General features: G+C 42.0%; 1 protein-coding gene across 5 annotated transcripts in view; it reads right to left on the bottom strand.

The window, feature by feature from the left end:
• The window catches only part of pknox2 (pbx/knotted 1 homeobox 2), a 411407-nt gene that overhangs the window by 329455 nt on the left and 63044 nt on the right, over window positions 1-18908 (bottom strand). For all 5 annotated transcript variants that reach the window (XM_078427015.1, XM_078427017.1, XM_078427016.1 and 2 more), the window contains exon 2: window positions 13795-13858. The gene's annotated coding sequence lies outside the window, so the exon portion shown is untranslated. The remainder of the gene's footprint in view (window positions 1-13794; window positions 13859-18908) is intronic.

An 18908-nucleotide genomic window follows, 5' to 3' on the forward strand; every position in this document is an offset into this window, starting at 1 on the left:
ACATTCCAAAAACGTGCAGGTAGATTAATTGACTATTGTAAATTACCTCTTAATCTGAGCAAGTAGCAAAAGAATCAAAGGGGAGTCAATGTGCACGTGAGAGAGAGGATAAATTGCAGGGTCACTGGGGAAAGTAAGAAGGAGTGGGGCACGGGATGCTGGTGGAGCTCTGACTGTGGCATGCATTCATTCTCTCTTGCTCCTCAACACAGCTTTGTTCATTAGTTATTTGCATCTGTTCATTATCCGCATTGGCTTTATCTCATTACTATTCTTGTTAGGCAAAGTGAATAAAAGCCCAGTCCCAGCATACAGCTATAGAAGTCATTTTGTGGGTGATAGATGACACCGTGATGCCATTGCTCACACTATCTGCAACCACTTTTATCACCGATACTATTTTTCACCATAATTATATATTTTTTAACTAAACAAAAACGTTTGGTATTGCATCCATAGTGCAGTGCACAAAAGCCCACTGATTTAATAATGTCCACCTGTCAACCTTTTTCACTATAAGTTCTTACCTGTGCACAAATAGTAGAAACTACTCTTATGGAACCACCTCAAGCATCGTTCAATGTAACAATTTGAACTTCAGATATTTCCTTGATAAACTAAAGCACAATTTGTGAAATAAATTTGAAATCAAAACAAAGACACTGCATAGCTTTAAAACATGCCATTGTGCTTTCAAATCCTGATCCAGATATGCCTTGCCCTTTGATCCAATGCACCCCAACATTATATTTCGTCTAAACTCTTGCTTGTAACACCAGGACAATCTACTTGTTTATTCATAAATCCCAAGGAAATATTTATACTTAAAATGTAATGAAATATAAAACTTACTTTTCAATGTCTGTTACGTTCATCCATTGCTAGTAAAGAACTCACTGTCAGCAGACTGTGCCCGAAATATTTAAAATATTAATATTAACAAGTAATATCAAATGCGAATTTTTCATTTAAATAAAACACATCTTCCCCTTTCTTTATTACTAGAATTGAGAATATAGCTTCAATACAGCAAGAAACTTAATTAATTCTCGACAAGTTTATACTTTAGCAGTCAAGAGAGTGAGAAATAAAAGAGAAATCAAATGGTCACTGAATTAAAACAAAAATTCTGGCTGAAGGTTCGTATCTTGCAGTTTCAACCCAGTGTCCCCAAAATTTGGTTCTTTCACTAGTCAACCTCAATAGCAATGAAAATCCTTGCCAATTGGCAAATACAAAGAGCCCATTAAGAAATTGCAACATGGTGTGACAATCCATTGCCATAGACATACAGCATGGAAAAAGCTCCTACAGCCCAACTTGCCCATACCAACCAAAATGGCCAATTTAAGCGATTCCATTTGCCTGTATTTGGGCCAGATCCTTGCAAACCTTTCCTATCCACGTACCTGTCCAAATGTATTTGAAATGTTGTTATTGTACTTGCCTCAAGTACCCCCTCTGGCAGCATGTTCCATACACCCACCATTCTCCATGTGGAAAAATTTGCCCTCAGGTCCTAATTAAATTTGCGTTCTGTTTGTTCTGAATTCCCTATCTATACTCTAGATTATAGGTTCCTTAACATATGGCTTTTATAACAAGCAAACATCGGTATTGTAAAGCCAAGACCAGAGATGGTTCTTCTTCAACGCTCTCCAACTGACCCTTTCCCTCCCACCGCCCCTCCCATGTCCACATATTCAGTACTCTCCAAAGGTTTTGGTCACCCATAAGTGCGTGCCTTAAAGCTGGATATCATGGGGGGCACCCCTACAGATAACATTGTACCGTGAAACAATGGGATTTACGACTCATTATACTCCCCAAAACTGTGGCCTAGGTTGCATTGCAGTTCCCTTTCAGCACTATTCAACTCAAACAAAACATTAACCCAGCAAAAATGGCATTTAGTCTGGTCAGGGAACTTATCCAGGCAGTTCCTGCCATGAGTCACGCTTAAAGCCCCGAAGTGAGTTCCACATCAAGGTTGAGCAGATAATATCTTTCCCTGTGCAACAAAATTTGCAGCATTTTTCCTGAGGTACATTACAGTAAGCACCTCATGACATGGTCCTGACACCTCTGACACCAAATAGGGAGATCTACAGATAACCAAAATGCTTACTTATGCCTTGAGACAGACAAATGTTTTTGCACTGAACTACCCACCAAATGACCAGGGGGTCCCTGCAACTCCACGAGTTTCTACTGCTATCCGTATGTCCCAGATGCTCAAGCTACACCTCCCAATCTACTCCTTATCCCATATTAATGTGCTGGTTGCCCCAATGGCTCTCATCAAACAATTGCTGTCAGCCTCTCCAATCTCCCTTCTCCAACATACACCAGCCTCCCTGATCCCAATCCATTCATCCTCAAATGTCTCTGATCCTTCCTCTTCCCCAACCGGATGACTACCAATCCGGATGTAGGATGGGTACCATTTTCAAACTCAATTGGTGGGCTTATGGCTTAAGTGCACCAACTTTTAGGGCACACTAAAAGTTTCAAGCGAGTATTTGATCATGCCATCACATGTAAAACACAAATGGACATCAGATATTGCCCCAATGACCTTGACAATCCCTTCTTTTGGTCTTATTGCTCAGTCATCACGTCTGGCTGAAAAGCCACCTGGGCCTGGTGAAACTCACACAAGCAATGAAAATGAAGATACAAATTGACTAGCAAGTCTACAGAGAGCCATGGGCAAAAATAGTTGGCATGGTTCACTGTTCATAAGTCATAGGGGGTAGAATTTGACAATTTGTCCCATCAAGTCTACTCTGCCATTTAATCATGACTGATTTATCTTTCCCACTCAACCCCATTCACCCGGTAACCTTTGACACCCTTACAAATCAAGAACCTATTAAGTCGTTTGAGGTTATATATAAATGTACTCCACTGCCCTAAATATTTGCATTTCTTTTCAACGGTACGTTATTTATGACCATGTACGGAGATGTCTGCCAAACCAATGGTCTCCCATCTGCCTTCAAGCAGTTTCGAAAATCTTGGATTTTCTACAGAAGCTTGGCTAATGCAGCTTAATTTTAATGATTTTAAAACATCCCAAGGCACCATCTATTCTATGTCCCTTTAAAATGATTTACTTAGTTGGATGCAGCAGTTTATATGCATAGTAAAGCTTCGATTCTATTCCAAGTTCACAACACCTTTATTGAAGTGACAATTCCATTTCCCCACACCTCCCATCTTTGTGGCCATGGCAACCATGAAGTGCCAATTTATATTGAACTCTAGATAGCTTTTTGCCATCAGTACACCCACTGGGAACAAGGCCCAGACTGCATCTAATTTCAGCTCAAAGAGAAAAGAGCTGCATGCCAGTGGAAGAAATTTATATATAATAACATCTCAATATTGTGGTCACGGGCAAGTACTTGAAAAGTAACACATGGTCATGGTCATTTGGTAGATCATGGCATTGTGGTCCACTATTCTCAATCATTGTTCATTGACGGAAAGAGGAATCGTTGGCAAGGTTGGCATTTCTATTCGATTCTCAACTGCTTTTGAGAAAAGATCGGCTCCCATCTTCTTAAAACACTGCAGTCATAGTCAGAGTGATACAGAGTGGAAACAGGCCCTTCGGCCCAACTTGCCCACAGCGGCCAATATGTCCCAGCTACACAAGTCCCACCTGCCCGTGTTTGGCCCATATCGCTCCAAACCTGTCCTAATCATGTTCTACTGGTGAAGATGGTCACAGAGCGTTTGGGCAGAGCATTCCAGGATTTAAACCCAGCGCTGGTATTACTTCTCTCTGCCCCATCACCCAACCCCCACCCCCCTCCCCTCCCCCCCCGCCCCCACCATCCAAAACATGTCACCTGGAGAGGACTCCGCAAGCTGTGATGTTGCCATGTTGTTAGTAGCTTCCAAGTTTGTGGAGGTACTTGGAGGTCAACTGTGATGTACTTTGTAGATGGTACACATTGTGCATTGTTGGTGGAGGAGTGAATATTTAGGATGATATATGGGTTGCCAACCAAGTGTGCTGCTTTATCAAGATAACATTTTGTTAGACAAAACAAAATCCAAGCAAATGGAAAATTTTCTGTTGAAGAATGAGTTCAACAGGCTCTGAAGAGCAAAATAAAGGAATGAATTATCTTAAACTCTGACCTACAGGCATGGCCTATGACAGCATGACCTCTAAGTCGTAGTGCATGGAAACAAGCCCTTCAGCCCAACTTGCCCATGCCGACCAAGATGCACTAGTCCCACCTTCCTGTGTTTAGCCCTTATCACTCTAAACTTTTCCTATCCAGGTTGCCTCAACTACCTACTCTGGCAGCTCGTTCCATATACCCACCACCCTCAGAGTGAAAAAAACGATCTTCGAGTTCCTATTACTTATCAACAGGGAGCCAAGTGGACAGATCACATTTTCTTTCGGACAGGAATCCAGACAAGATGACAAAAATCAGACTGAAACTTGCTCCCATGTCTTCTGGTCAGCTCCTCACAATGCAATCATCCACATAATGCATTGGTCTTCCACAAGCGATCTGCTTCAAATAATTTATTAGTGTGCACAGCATGTAATCCTTTCATTATTTTAGACCTCGATCAAATTACTTGAGGCTTAAGCAAAAAAAAAAAAATCTTCAAGCCTGTCCAGGTGGTTTAAATTTTCTGAACTAAAACCAGCATTTCTCACCCTATTGCAAAGATTTAATAATACACACCAACATTCTAATAACACATAAAACCTAGAGAAAACCAACAATCTGTTCACAATGATTTAAGCGAGGGTTAACCAACTACAAAATGATATGCTTCATTTTGGAATTAATAATCTTGGGATAGTAGCCTGGATCGACCTGCATTGGCGATAACGTTGTGACCTTGCTGTGAACTCCAAGAGGTATAGAACAAGACATTAATCACCATCTTTTCTCGCCAGAGGATTAATTTCTCCGCATTGTGAGCATTAAGATGCTTAGTGTTGGTCCTGCCCTAAATGCACTTCTCAAAGGTTAATGGCCTTTGGGAAATAATAGACCTCAACCCAAAACATGGAAATTGCCTTCAGCTGTTTGAATACCCAGTCCAAACAACTGCACAAATATTCTTGCCTTCAGCAATTTCATCCACGCGACATTTTCATCAACAATAAAAGCAACTTTAATTTATATGGATCTATTAACAAAACTTTCCAAGGGATGCAAAAGAATGACGACCAGACTAAATAGAAGGACGCAAAATGCTGGAGTAACTCAGTGGGTCAGGCAGCACCTTTGGAGAAAAGGAATAGTGACGTTTCAGGTCGAGACCCTTTTTTAGACCCTTCCATAAGAGTCTAAGGGTCTCGACCTGAAAAGTCACCTATTCTTAAAGGTGCGGCCAAACCCACTGAGTTACTCCAGCATGTTGTGTCTATCTTCGGTGTAAATCAGCATCTGCAGTTCCTTCCGACACAACTTTTATTTATATGGATCTATTAACAAAAATTTCCAAGGGACGCAAAAGAACTACAATCAGCCTAAAGATGATCTCTGTTGTTAACCATTGGAATGATGGGAAGTCCGTGCAAGGATCGAACCCGGGCATCTGGCGCTGTAAGGCAGCAACTCTAACGCTGCACCACTGGGCTGCCCTGTAGTTACTTAGGAAACTTATTCTCTCAGTATGCAGCTTCCAAGTGTTGAATCTTACCCCTGATGAGAACCCTTGGGACTGACGATCACTGCTCCAAACACACTATTTTCTTAACCTGGAAAGGGTGCTAACTTGCAGCTTCACAATCTTCCTTTTATCCTTGACTTAATTATGGAACCAACAAAGCAACAAAAACATTCACACACAGGACAACAGCCAATCCCAACATCGATGGGGAAGGTTGTTCTTCAACCTGAAATATTAACTTTGATTCTCTTTCCACGGATGCTGCTTGACCTGCTGAGTTTTTATTCTAGTATTTTCTCTTTTTACTTCAGAGTTTCAGCATCTGCATATTTTTGATTTGTATCAATTGCCAGTGCTGGAAAATCTATCTTGGGACAGCTCTGAGCATTATTTGGACTTCAACTGCAAATTTCTGTTTATCTGTTTATTCAGGCAGGCTGAAACAAAAACACTCCAGCAGCAGCAACACTTTAGAAAGTGACCAATATCCATGCAAGGATAGACAGTCGTGTCTCCAGAATTATTTTCCTTGGAAGTACCTAATAGCTAATCAACAGGCCCCACAGCAGAAGCATCCACATCACAGGGCTGGAAACTGGAAGTGTCCTGAGCTAATTCTACTACCACCATCGTCTATTGTACAAGTGAGGCACGGTGGCGCAGCGGTAGAGTTGCTGCCTTACAGTGAATGCAGCGCCGGAGACTCAGGTTCGATCCTGACTATGGGTGTTGTACTGTACGGAGTTTGTACGTTCTCCCCGTGACCTGCGTGGGTTTTCTCCGAGATCTTCGGTTTCCTCCCACACTCCAAAGACGTACAGGTATGTAGGTTAATTGGCTGGGCAAATGTAAAAATTGTCCCTAGTGTGTGCAGGACAGTGTTAATGTGCGGGGATCGCTGGGCGGCGCGGACTCGGTGGGCCGAAGGGCCTGTTTCCGCACTGTATCTCAAAATCTAAAAATTATGGCTTGCACTGATTGTCACCGGAAGCTTGCGCCCTTTTCAGGACGGACAACGACAGTGATGTAACATTCGAAACATAGATGATGGATGGACACGAAAAAAGCAGCTAATTAACAGAACAAAAACTAACATGTATTTGTCCACGGCAACACTATTCAAAGTGTTTGTCTGTGGTGGAATGATGACCTTAAGGAATTAAGCAATAGGATGGTTCACAGTGCAATTAGAGTTGGACCATCAGTGGAGATCATTTATTTATTGCTAAGAATTGGGGGAGGGTTTAGGAATCTTGGACATCATTGTCGGAAAATTAAACCATGGTCCTTTTAGGCCTCTTGAATTCAGAGTCCTCCTTAGTTCAGTTTTAGTTTAGAGGTACAGCATGAAAACAGACCCTTTCGGCCCACCGTGTCCACGTCGACCATCAATCACCGATAGGTAGACACAAAATGCTGGAGTAACTCAGCGGGTCAGGCGGCATCTCAGGAGAGAAGGGATGGGTGACGTTTCGGGTCGAGATCCTTCTTCAGACTGATGTCAGGGGAGGGGGCGGGATATTAACCAGTAAGATATAAACTTTAACCATCCAGAAAGGAATAATGGTTTATGCAACGCCCTGGGATTGCATCCTTTGCTCAGCGAATAATAAGGACACCTGGAAATATCATCTCATTCCCATTTTTACCTGCAGTCAACTCTCAAAGAAATAAAAATATCACAAAGATTGATGTATACTGGCCCTGCCCAGAGAAGGTTAGATGATGAGACAGGCACTACGTGTTCTATAGTATTGCTGTCTCTTAACCTTGTCACGATATGAAATTGGGTGACAATTTCGCAGATTTACATCTATGGCAAAAAAGGCTTCAATGGAAACACATTTAAAGTAGAAGCAATAACGACCCATCCAAATCAGTGAAGTTTAGTTTAGTGTAGTTTAGGTTGGAAATGCAGCATGGAAACAGGCCCTGCCCTGCAGCCCACCAAGTCCACAATGACCAGCGACCCCTGTACACTAACACTATCCTGCACAAGAGGGACAATTTGCAATTTTCACCAAAGCAAAATGTCTTTAGCACTTGGGAGGAAACCGGAGCACCTTGGGATAGCCCATGCGGTCATGGGGAGAATGTGCAAACTCAGAACAGGCAGCACCAGTAATTAGATCAAACCTGGGTTTCGTTTTTAGTTTAGAGATACAGCTTGGAAACAGGCCCTTCGGCCCACCGGGTCTGCACTGACCAGGATACTAACACTACTCTACACACTAGGAAGAATTTACTTTTGTTTAAATATACCAAGCCAATTAACCTACAAACCTGCATGTCTTTGGAGTGTGGGAGGAAACCAAAGAAAACCCGGAGAAAACCCACACAGGTCACGGGGAGAACTTCCAAACTTTGTACAAACAAACACCATAGTCAGGATCGAACCTGGATCTCTGGCGCTGTAAGGCTGCAACTCTACCACTGTGCCACCTCATCAACCAACGTTCCTTAACCTTGTCACGATATGAAATTAGATGATAAGGTTAATCTCATAGATTTACCTCCATGGGAAAAAGGATTCAAATAGCAACTCATTTAAAGAAGAAGCAATTATAAACCATCACAGTCAGTGAAGAGAGTTGTAAAATCTAGTCACTGCTAATGCACAAGAATTGCCAGGCCCCACAACTTACAATGGAACAGATGGCCTGACATCTATTTCACTGATGGAGGGTGTGCAATAAACCTTTACCAGGACAACAGGGAGAACTCCCGTGACACTTTAAACTGTGCGAGGAATGTTATATTGGAGCAAAAAGATGGGGCCCATCTAAAGGTAATACAGCACAACCAGTCCTCAATGAATTGCCCAACTTGATTCAATGAATCTAATTAATGAATTCGCAATTAATGAATGAATTAATTAATTCTTTGTGGATCTAATTAATATTCATTGAACTCATTGAGATCAACCTTTCTACTCAGTGACAATAGTTTTGCAATTAAATTACGTTTTTTGGAGGCAGTTCACCTTCAAGAGGGCTGCAATAAGTTGCAACTAGTACATAACACAACTTAGACTGGATAAATGTACAGATTTAGTTATAACATTCATAATCTGATCTTTGTCCATTTAAAATCCAATAGTTCAGCCAATAGGCAAAAGAAAATTTATAAATCCATCCTACATTTCCTCAAATTATACAATCTGCTACTTTAAACTAACTTTTTCATTTAAAAATTGTGCATCGGATTTTCTTCCATTTAGACTCCAATTCCACGTAATTCTTCGTTCGCTACCCAAACAGTTCACAAACAGATTATCTCTTCGTCCGTTAGTGACCAAATTTCCATTTTAATTTTCACTCGTTCATTAGATCTGGATGAACCTTAATCGCTCTTTCACTGTCCATCAGTTCACTGTGGAGTCTCAGTTCAGAATGATGAGGAGTCACCAGTATTGGCGAGACTGAATTCTGGAGTTTCCCTTCCTTGAAGGACTTGAATGAACAAGAAGAGTTCTTGTCCTAATCCACTGCAGTCTACCCTTGTTACGGCAGACCTCTTTATAACGGATTTCAGTTATAGCGGACAAAATCTGTAGCAAATGAGGCACCCAATCATATCAGGAACAAAGAACAGAATTTGTTGTTTCATTGATAGACCGCTAGGTAGTTGGAGTGAATCTCATCTCAGTCTGTGCTTACCGCCACTCAGTGCCAGAGCATTGTTTAGTTTAGTTTAGAGATACAGCACAAAAACAGGCCCTTCGGCCCACCGAATCCGCACTGACCACGATCCCCGTACATTAACACTATCCTACACATACTAGGGACAATTTACACATACACCATACCAATTAACCTACATACCTTTACGCCTTTGGAGTGTGGGAGGAAACCAAAGATCTCAGAGAAAACCCACGTGGTCATGGGGGAACGTACAAACTAAATTATCATTGCAGTGATTGACCATGGCTTCCAGAGAGAGTTGTGGTTAGAAAGAACACGTGTCAGTTTAAGTGTTTGCCAGAAATTAGAATGAAGTTCTAGAAGTCAGAGAATGGTGCAATTAGTGAATGGTAGTGTGTATGTGAAGAATATGGTGTGAAAAAACAAACTTGTTATCATGTGTCTTGTTTAGTGTATGTTTATTGGCTGTTTTTCCAACATTGTACATATTTAACCCCACCCCCCCTCACTCCTTTACTCGGTTATAGTGGTCAATCGGCAAAAACAGACATCATTCCCCCCCTCCCGTATGGTCCACTCTAATGAGTGTTACATAGAAACATAAAAAATAGGTGCAGGAGTAGGCCATTCAGCCCTTCGAGCCAGCACAGCCATTCAATATGATCATGGCTGATCATCTAAAATCAGTACCCTGTTCCTGCTTTCTCCCCATATCCCTTGATTTTGTTAGCCCAAAGAGCAAAATCTAACTCTCTCTTAAAAAGCTAAATCTAACTCTCTCTTGAAAGTGTTGTCTGTAATTTCATTCACAAAATGCTGGTATAAGAAAATAACTGCAGATGCTGGTACAAATCAAAGGTATTTATTCACAAAATGCTGGAGTAACTCAGCGGGTCAGGCAGCATCTCAGGAGAGAAGGAATGGGTGACGTTTCGGGTCGAGACCCTTCTTCAGTCTGTAGTTTCATAGTTACTTTGACTGGGACCAACCTTTTGTTTTGATTCCAGATTTATTTAAATACTCGAACTTCAACTTCCCAGTGCTATGCTCTGACTCAAACTTGTATGTCAGACCAACTGCCGAAAATTCTCTGTTACTGCAGTAACTTGAAGATTGCACCTTAGTGCTGTGGATACATAGCTCACAAAGTAGAGGTGATCTGTGTCACAGCTTCAACAAGCAATGTTTTTAATTACAAAACACCAGGATCAAGGGCTATTTAAACAATGCTACACATTTATTGAACCCATTTGTTATATTTTGAAGGCATCTAATATTTTGATCAGATATTTTACTCTGCCGTTTTCAATAGTTTTATAGTTTCAATAATACAGACCTTTTTCAATATTTCAGTAAGAACAATTTTTCATTATGCCTAAATATATCATTTATAGTTATGTTTCTTTAGTTGACCTTTAGTGGATTATTTTGCCATAATATCCCACTAATTCAAGAGAGAGCTAGATAGAGCTCTTAAGGATAGCAGAGTCAAGGGGTATGGGGAGAAGGCAGGAATGGGGTACTGATTGAGAATGATCAGCCATGATCACATTGAATGGCGGTGCTGGCTGAAAGGGCCGAATGGCCTCCTCCTGCACCTATTGTCTATTGTCTAATGCATGAACAAAGTTTGAGGCAGGGAAATGAATGCACTCGAAACTAGGCAGAAACAAAAAAAGTTGCAGTTGTGTAACTTCCTTTACAGCTTCATGTGATCCTGAGGTACTTTACAATCAACGAACGTCTGACCTGCTGCTCTCCCCAGCTTCCTATCTGAGAGAATGCCGGTCAGCGTATCTGATAGTCAGTGCTGAAGACTCCCTCCCTCCAGTAAGTCATCCATCGCGCTGGTTGCATTGTCGCATGTGGGTGATGGCATGACTGATCGATGTGCCCACTGATGAACACAGGCTTCAAAATACACCCTCAAAATGTTTGATTCAACTTCGCAGGCAACACCTGACATCTGAATTCCCTTTATCATTAGAAATATATCAGGGGTAAACAGTTGGTTGTGGCTTGGAAACTGAAGAACATCCATTTATGTTGCAGACAGATTCAGGAATTTGAAGTCTCGTCAAGGTAATGAACGACAGCAACAAACAGAGGGATCTTTGGGTCCAAGTCCATTGCTCTACACAAGCAGTTAGGATAATAAAGAAGGCATATGGTATACCTGCCTTCATTGGTCAGGGCATTAAGTTTAAAAGGAATGGTGCCACTGTATAAGACTTCAGTTAGACCACATTTGGAGTGCGGTTCTGGTCACCATATCACAGGAAGGATGTAGAAGTGGAGATGACACAAAATAGGTTCTCCAGGTGGTTTCCTCGATGAGGAGAGACAAACCTGGATCATTTGTTTTCTGGAGCCTCAGAGGCTGAGCGAAGATCTGATAGAATGATATAAAAGTATGAGAGAAATGGACTGGGTACATGTCAGAATCTTTTTCCCAAAGGTGGAAACATCAATTGCTAAAGTGCATAGATTAAGGTGAGAGGGGACATTTGAAAGAAGATTAGCAAGGCTTTTTTGTTTACATGAACAGAGTAGAGTATGTGGCCTGGGGGGATGGTGGAGACGGTTAAGATAGCAACATTTAACGACCATTTAAGCAGGTGTACGAACAGGCAGCGGATGGAAGGATGTGGACCACATGCAGGCAAATGGAAGGATATGGACAACAAACTATTTGCTGGCGGAGGTTGAGCGTTTTTTGTTGGGAGAAAGGCGTGGTTGACATTTTGGGTCAAAACCCTGCAACAGGAGTCTTATATCTCTAGGATTAGTTTCATTGCATCGTGGCCTGTGCATCAGAATTTTGTGCATCAAAGAGCTTGTTTCTGTTCGCACTGGTCCCTGTTCGAAAGTCGAAACCTTTAAAAATGGGGCTCACGTTATCGACCTCCCCGTGGTGAGCCCTGTCAACTGACCTCAGTCAGGCGAACGACAACAAACAGAGACAGCAGAAGCAGAAGCAGCTTCATAACTTCTGCTGCCTCAAACTCAAGAAGGAGAAGACCTTTAAAATATCAGTGCATATCAAACATATCATTCTGTGTACACTGCTTTTAAATTTATTACCACTACATGGTTTACCTGCAAAATTTCATCCAAAAAACAAAACCAGAACACCTCAGTGGTAACAATAGGCAACCCAACATTTCATCAATAAAACCTTATTTTCAGCATCAGTGGATCTGGTCTTTTTTGGAATCCTGTCTCTCCCAACTTAGTGTGAACGAGGAGTGTCATGAGCAAGTCTGTTGGTGTTAGGGAAGGGGGCAAAGGTACCAACACTACATTGCTCCATTCAAAATCAATGGCTTTTGTGTGCCATGCATCCCGATCAGCAAACCGAACAAATATAACACCACTTTTTGGTTAAGCCATCAGGCAGGCAATGGTCGTTTCAAGAAGCTCTTTTGCACTCATCACTGTTTCATAAAGAGATAACAGGTTTCTCAAGCTGTAGCTGCTTCTGCGTGTACCACCAACCCCACCCACATCCCAGAATCAGAGGCCCTTTATCTTCTTAGGATTAGTTTTCCCAACAACGCCTACACTAAAAGAATCTCACTGGATCGCTGTTTGTGGAACCTGCCCACCCACGAGATACCAGCTTCCCGCAGCACAGCAAGAGATCAGCTTTACCAGTGAGTGGGCAGAAGAACGCCAAGTTAAAAATCTAATCTGCCTACACATGCATTCATATCCCTCCATTCCCTTCATACCTATGTGCATAACTAAAAGCCTCTTAAATGCCACTATTATATTTGCCCACACCACCACTCCTGACCAGGTGGGCGTTCCAGGCCCCCACCACTCTCTGTGTAAAGAAAACTAGCCCCACACATCTCCTTTGAACTTTGCCTCTTTCACCATAAAGCTATGCCGGTTAGTCTTTGACATGTTCACCCTGGGAGAAGAAAGGTTCTGACTGTCTCCCCTGTCAATGCTCTCATTATTTTATATGTTTCCATCAAGTCTTCCCTCAGCCTCTGGCATTGATTAAAACACTTGATTAAAAAACAACCCCAGTTGAGAACTCCCAAATCAAAATACATGCTTTGGTCTTTTTTTCTTCCAAGTACCATCAATGTCATCGTAAATATCAACTGTGTTCAACTCTAACTAGGAATGCAAACTCTCTGCGACTCTCCTGAAGTCTCTAAGAATTAAAGATTATCAACAGAAGTATAATCATGTAATATTTTATTTTAAAACGTGTGCTTTATTAACTTTATTGCACAATTTCGCTCCTTCATTACGAAAGCATTGAAGAAGGGAGGAAAGAAAATTAGAAGGCAATGCACTGCGATGGTGGACTTGCCAAGCAACCAACAGCTAAAGAGTGACCGAAGATCAAGTTACAAGTGAAAACAAAATCGTCAACCCAACTACTGCATAAACAATGATAGTCACAATTCTGCATCTGGTCAATAGTTTTCAAAGTTTCTGGATTCATCTTGAAATAACAATTACTTACAATGGCGATTCTTCTGTGAACGACAAGGTTTTTGAGGAAAAATTCAAATGCTTTTCTGCTGCATCTGTGAAAATACAAGATGTCACAATGGTCAGGTTAATCAGTTGTTCACACGAATTTGAAACGACCAAACTATAACAACTTGCATCCGCAATTTAACCAAGTCTCAAGAAAATGGGCATAAGGAAATTAGCTCCAAAACAGGGAGGAAAAATGGGACAAGCCGAGTGAAGCTGGAGGAAGATGAGGTGACAAGGAAGGGAAAGGCCACTTAACGATTTCAACATGAACATGATAACTGTAAACTCAAAGTGTTGTTAATCAAGGAGGCAATAAAAGTCAGGTTCTTGAACTGACCTGCTCAACCCAACTCAACATCAGACCACTGCAAGCCTTGCACTGCCATGGACCTGTTTTCTAATTGTGTTTCCCATTGATGTCTAGTTCCTTTTGGCACAGTCTTTTTTTCTTTCTCAACGGAACAGGTCCCACAAAATGCAGGAGTAACTCAGCAGGTCAGGCAGCATCTAGGAGAGAAGGACTGGGTGACGTTTCGGGTCGAGGCCCTTCTTCAGACTCTTCAGGTCTTCTTCACATCTGAAGAAGGGTCTCGACCTGAAACGTCAAAGACCCAGTCCTTCTCTCTTAGATGCTGCCTGACTTGCTGAGTTACTCCAGCATTTTGTGATACCTTCGATTTGTACCAGCATCTGCAGTTATTTTCCTACAGAACAGGTCCCATGTAGTTCAATGAATAATTTATATATGATTTATGTTGATGTGTATTGTTGGAGTCCATGTGCACGCGATGCTGGCACGAGCAAGATTTTCATTGTATCTGTACTTCACCACACTTGTAAGTATTACAAAAAGAAACTCTACTTGACTTGAAATGAGTGTGTATAAAACACAGCTGGGGCAGGCATTAGGATTTTACTTCTGAATGGGTTCCAAGTTCGATTGGGTCTGGCAAACTTGCATTGTTGTTCGGATACCCCAAAACCCCCAGTACAGATGCTTATAAAACTTTCACAAAACTATGGCCAACATACGTTGACAGATTTCTGGACTAGAGAGGAGTAAGGATCAGAGATAGAGTTGACTTAATTTATATTCTTTCAAAATTTGGAGAAGGAGCATGTTAGAAGCTTTGTAATTTTCCATTCTGGAGGGCTGTGGAGTCTCAGGCATTGGGTCTACTCAAACTGAGCTTTGCAGATTTCTTGTAATTAAGGGAACTGAGAGATGCTGGTGTTTCAATGGTTCAATGGATATTTATTGTCACATATGCAATTAAACATTAAACAGTGAAATTCATTTTGCATATAATAATGCCGGCACTGTCATATGTGGCGATATTTTATCGAGTTCAAAGTCCAGATTCCCGCATGCTCGTTCTACCGAAGATGCTCTCAATCCCCTCCATCACCCACGACCGGCTCAGCCCGCGAGCCGTCATCTCGTTAGATGATCAGCCATGATCATAATGAGCGGCACAGCGGACTTGAATGCCTACACGGTCTATTCCTGCTCCTGCTTCTTCCGTTCTTGCATTCTTAGGTGCCTTCATCCAAGCCCCCAAAACATTGTATCGAGATGGCAGCCATGCAGATTATACAACGGCAAGTCACACGTAAAAGCCCAAGTGCTCATTCAATGTGCTTCTGGATTAAGACAAGTGTGTGAAGAGAGGCAGGGAGATGCCTGTGTGAATGTCAGCATGCAGAGAACCACAAATAATGGAACAAAAGTATAGCAATGAAGAGGAAAGAAAATGCTCTTAAGTGAATGAAATATAAACCCCAGAACACAAACCAGTGCAGTAAATTGTTATATAAATAGTGCGACATATAGAACTGGAGATCAAACATTGAAAAGGCAGATGGTGCTAGTCTGTGACGCTAGCTTTAAAGCAATGTCAGAATAGTATGATCAACTCCACTCTTGGTAAAGCATCAATCTGTCCCAAACTGTGCGATTAATGACCTGATAAAGGGCAGAAGGGGAAATCCCCATTGATAAAAGACACAAGAGTGCGCGGTTCGAAGTAACATATTAAAAGGTGAAAGGTAATCTCTGTAGAGCCCTCCGAATAGCACAGTAAAGCAATTGCCAATGAGATTTGATGCCTCACAAACCCCGACGCGAAACTTCACCTCTCCATGTTCTCCAGAGATACTGCCAGACCCGCTGAGTTACTCCAGCACTTTGTGTTTCCTCTTGTGAAACTTGCTTGGCAAAAATCAACAACAGTCTCTGAGCCATGAATTGACAATCAAAGCCTTGGCCACAATTCACACTTGCATCATTATATTTCAATACAAGCAAGTAACGGGCTCAAGGGTGCGATCTCCCAGTTGCCAAACTGCCCTTTCTGTCCTGGGCCTCCTCCACCGTCAGAGTAAGGCCACACGCAAATTGGAGGAACAGCACCTCATATTTCGCCTGGGCAGTTTACAGGAATTGTTGGCTTCCCGCCACTTCCACTGTTTGCATCCATATAACCCTTCATCGTCACCTCCTCCACAGCCAACAATGGACCATTGAGTGACCATTGTGGTAGGAAACCAGAGCACCTGGAGAACGGCACGGTAGCGCAGCGGTAGAGTTGCTGCTTTACAGTGAATGCAGCGCCGGAGACTCAGGTTCGATCCTGACTATGGGTGCTGCACTGTAAGGAGTTTGTACGTTCTCCCCGTGACCTGCGTGGGTTTTCTCCGAGATCTTCGGTTTCCTCCCACACTCCAAAGACGTACAGGTATGTAGATTAATTGGCTGGGTAAATGTAAAAATTGTCCCTAGTGGGTGTAGGATAGTGTTAATGTACGGGGATCGCTGGGCGGCACGGACTTGGTGGGCCGAAAAGGCCTGTTTCCGGCTGTATATATATGATATGATATGATATGATATGAAAACCCACTTGTTCACAGGAAGAACGTACAAACTCCGTACAGACAGTACCCGAGGTCAGGAACAAACCCGGGTCTCAGACGCAGTGAGGCAGCAACTTAACACAGCGCCACTGTGGTGCCCACTGTAGAAAAGAAAAATAATTTCTTCCATGGGAGTTAAGCCATTATAGGGAGGTCATTCAGAGAGAGAGGTCAGAAAGAACTGTACAGGTTAATGAAGATCAGGAACACTCAAACCAAGAATGTTGTTGACAGCAGGTCAACTGTAAATTTCAACTCTGAGAAGGCTAGATCTTGTTTGGAATAAACCATTTGCCCCTTCCCCTGAGATAATAGCTTACTAACACGTTAAAAATGTCACAAACATTACCATTGGAGCACCTGCACAAATATACCCCAAAATACATGCTGGAAATATAGATGAGTTTAGGATTACAACGAGGAGCTTTAACACAGTAAACTGAAGGAGCAAGGAGAGGTTACACACACTTATACATCATCACAGAATCAAATTATAACAAATAGCACAAATGAAGCAGGCAAATATTGAAAGACTTCTCATTGACTGAGTTGCTTCCAATCAATAGTCACAGCAGATTAAGTGATCAAATATGACCCACAACTAAACCAATGTCAAATATGACTTTACAATCTGCAATTACATTTTTGCACATGATATAAATAAATTCTGGGTCCATTAGTAACCCAAGAACTAACCTGGCCAGAGAAACCAATGCAAAGGCAAAAATGTTTCAGAAACATTTCCAAACAGATTATAACATCAACCTGGACTAACCACAGTGCCACTAACCTGTGCCATTAGGTATTATTGAGAGCTTGCTTTACACACATTGATTGCTACATTCCTACATTGTACCAGTGACTAAACAAATTAAATTGAGACAGTAGGAACTACAGTTGCTGGTTTACAAAAAAAAGTGCTGAAGTATCTCCAGAGAACATGGAAAGATGACGCTTTCAGTTGGGACTCTTCTTCAGACCCAAAAACATCACCGATCCACGTTCTCCAGAGATACTACCCGATCTGCCAAGTTACTTCAATAAGAAAATTGTTCATTTGACATGTCTCTAGGTCATTGCAGGTGTTACAGAAGTTCATAAATTCATAGTTATAGGAGAAGAATTAGACCATTCAGCACATCAAGTCTACTCCACCGTTCAATCATGGCTGATCTATCTTTCCCTCGTTAAGAGGCACAAGAATTTAACTTTACTCCAGGATACTTGCAAACATAAAGTCCTAGACCCAATGATGCAGCTATTCATCCAAACCTTGCTGAAACTCAGCTTTCTTGATAGGAAAGCCAGGGATAAATTTGATTTTAAATCATACGATAGAGGAACATGTGGAAATGATTGCTCTTCCAATCTTTACCATTGGCATTTGGCTCTTTTCACTGGGTGTTTCACTGCGTTTTTCACTGGGTGATTCACTGGGCTTCCAGGTGCCCCGTCCCAAAGACGTGGGGGTTTCTAGGTTTTGTGGCCTCTGTAAATTGCCCCTAGTGTGTAAGGAGTGGATGAGAAACTGGGATAACATAGAACTGGTGTGAACGGGTGATCAACGGTCGGTGTGGTTTCGGTGGGCGAAGGGCATGTTTCCATGCTGTATTTTTGTGTCAATCTTTCAATCAATCAATAAATGAACTGCAAAGATTCAAATTGCTTCAGACTAAAGCAATGTTGAAGCTTAACTAGACTTTCAAGCCCAAGGTTTGTACAATGCAGAATTATATCTGCTTGGAACCTTCCAGTTTAGTGCTATTCTTTTCTTTCGAACTGAATTCGATCAGCCCCCTGTCCAGACTGAAGATCTCGACATTGTCACTGTTACCTCAGTTTTTACCTGCCTGGCGGCGTTTGGTTAAAACTGGAGGCACTGGGTCGGGGCGAGTGGGCAGAATGTGCTGTAGTGTAGCACTGATGACATGCTCTGCTAATGAAGGCACAGATGCGGGAACTTAAACCCGAAGTCAGAAGTAGGGTCTTGCAACTCGACCTCAAGATTTGCTTTGATGATGGCAAAGGTTAATTGAAACCCTTAATAAGCACAAACAGTACAGAGATGGATTCAGTTTAGTTTTGTTTATTTTATTGTCACATTTACAGAGGCACAGTGAAAAGCTTTTGTTGCCAGCTAACCAGTCAGCAGAAAGACAGTACATAATTACAATCGAGCCA

This window comes from Rhinoraja longicauda, chromosome 32, assembly GCF_053455715.1.
Source record: "Rhinoraja longicauda isolate Sanriku21f chromosome 32, sRhiLon1.1, whole genome shotgun sequence".
NCBI lineage: Eukaryota > Metazoa > Chordata > Chondrichthyes > Rajiformes > Arhynchobatidae > Rhinoraja > Rhinoraja longicauda.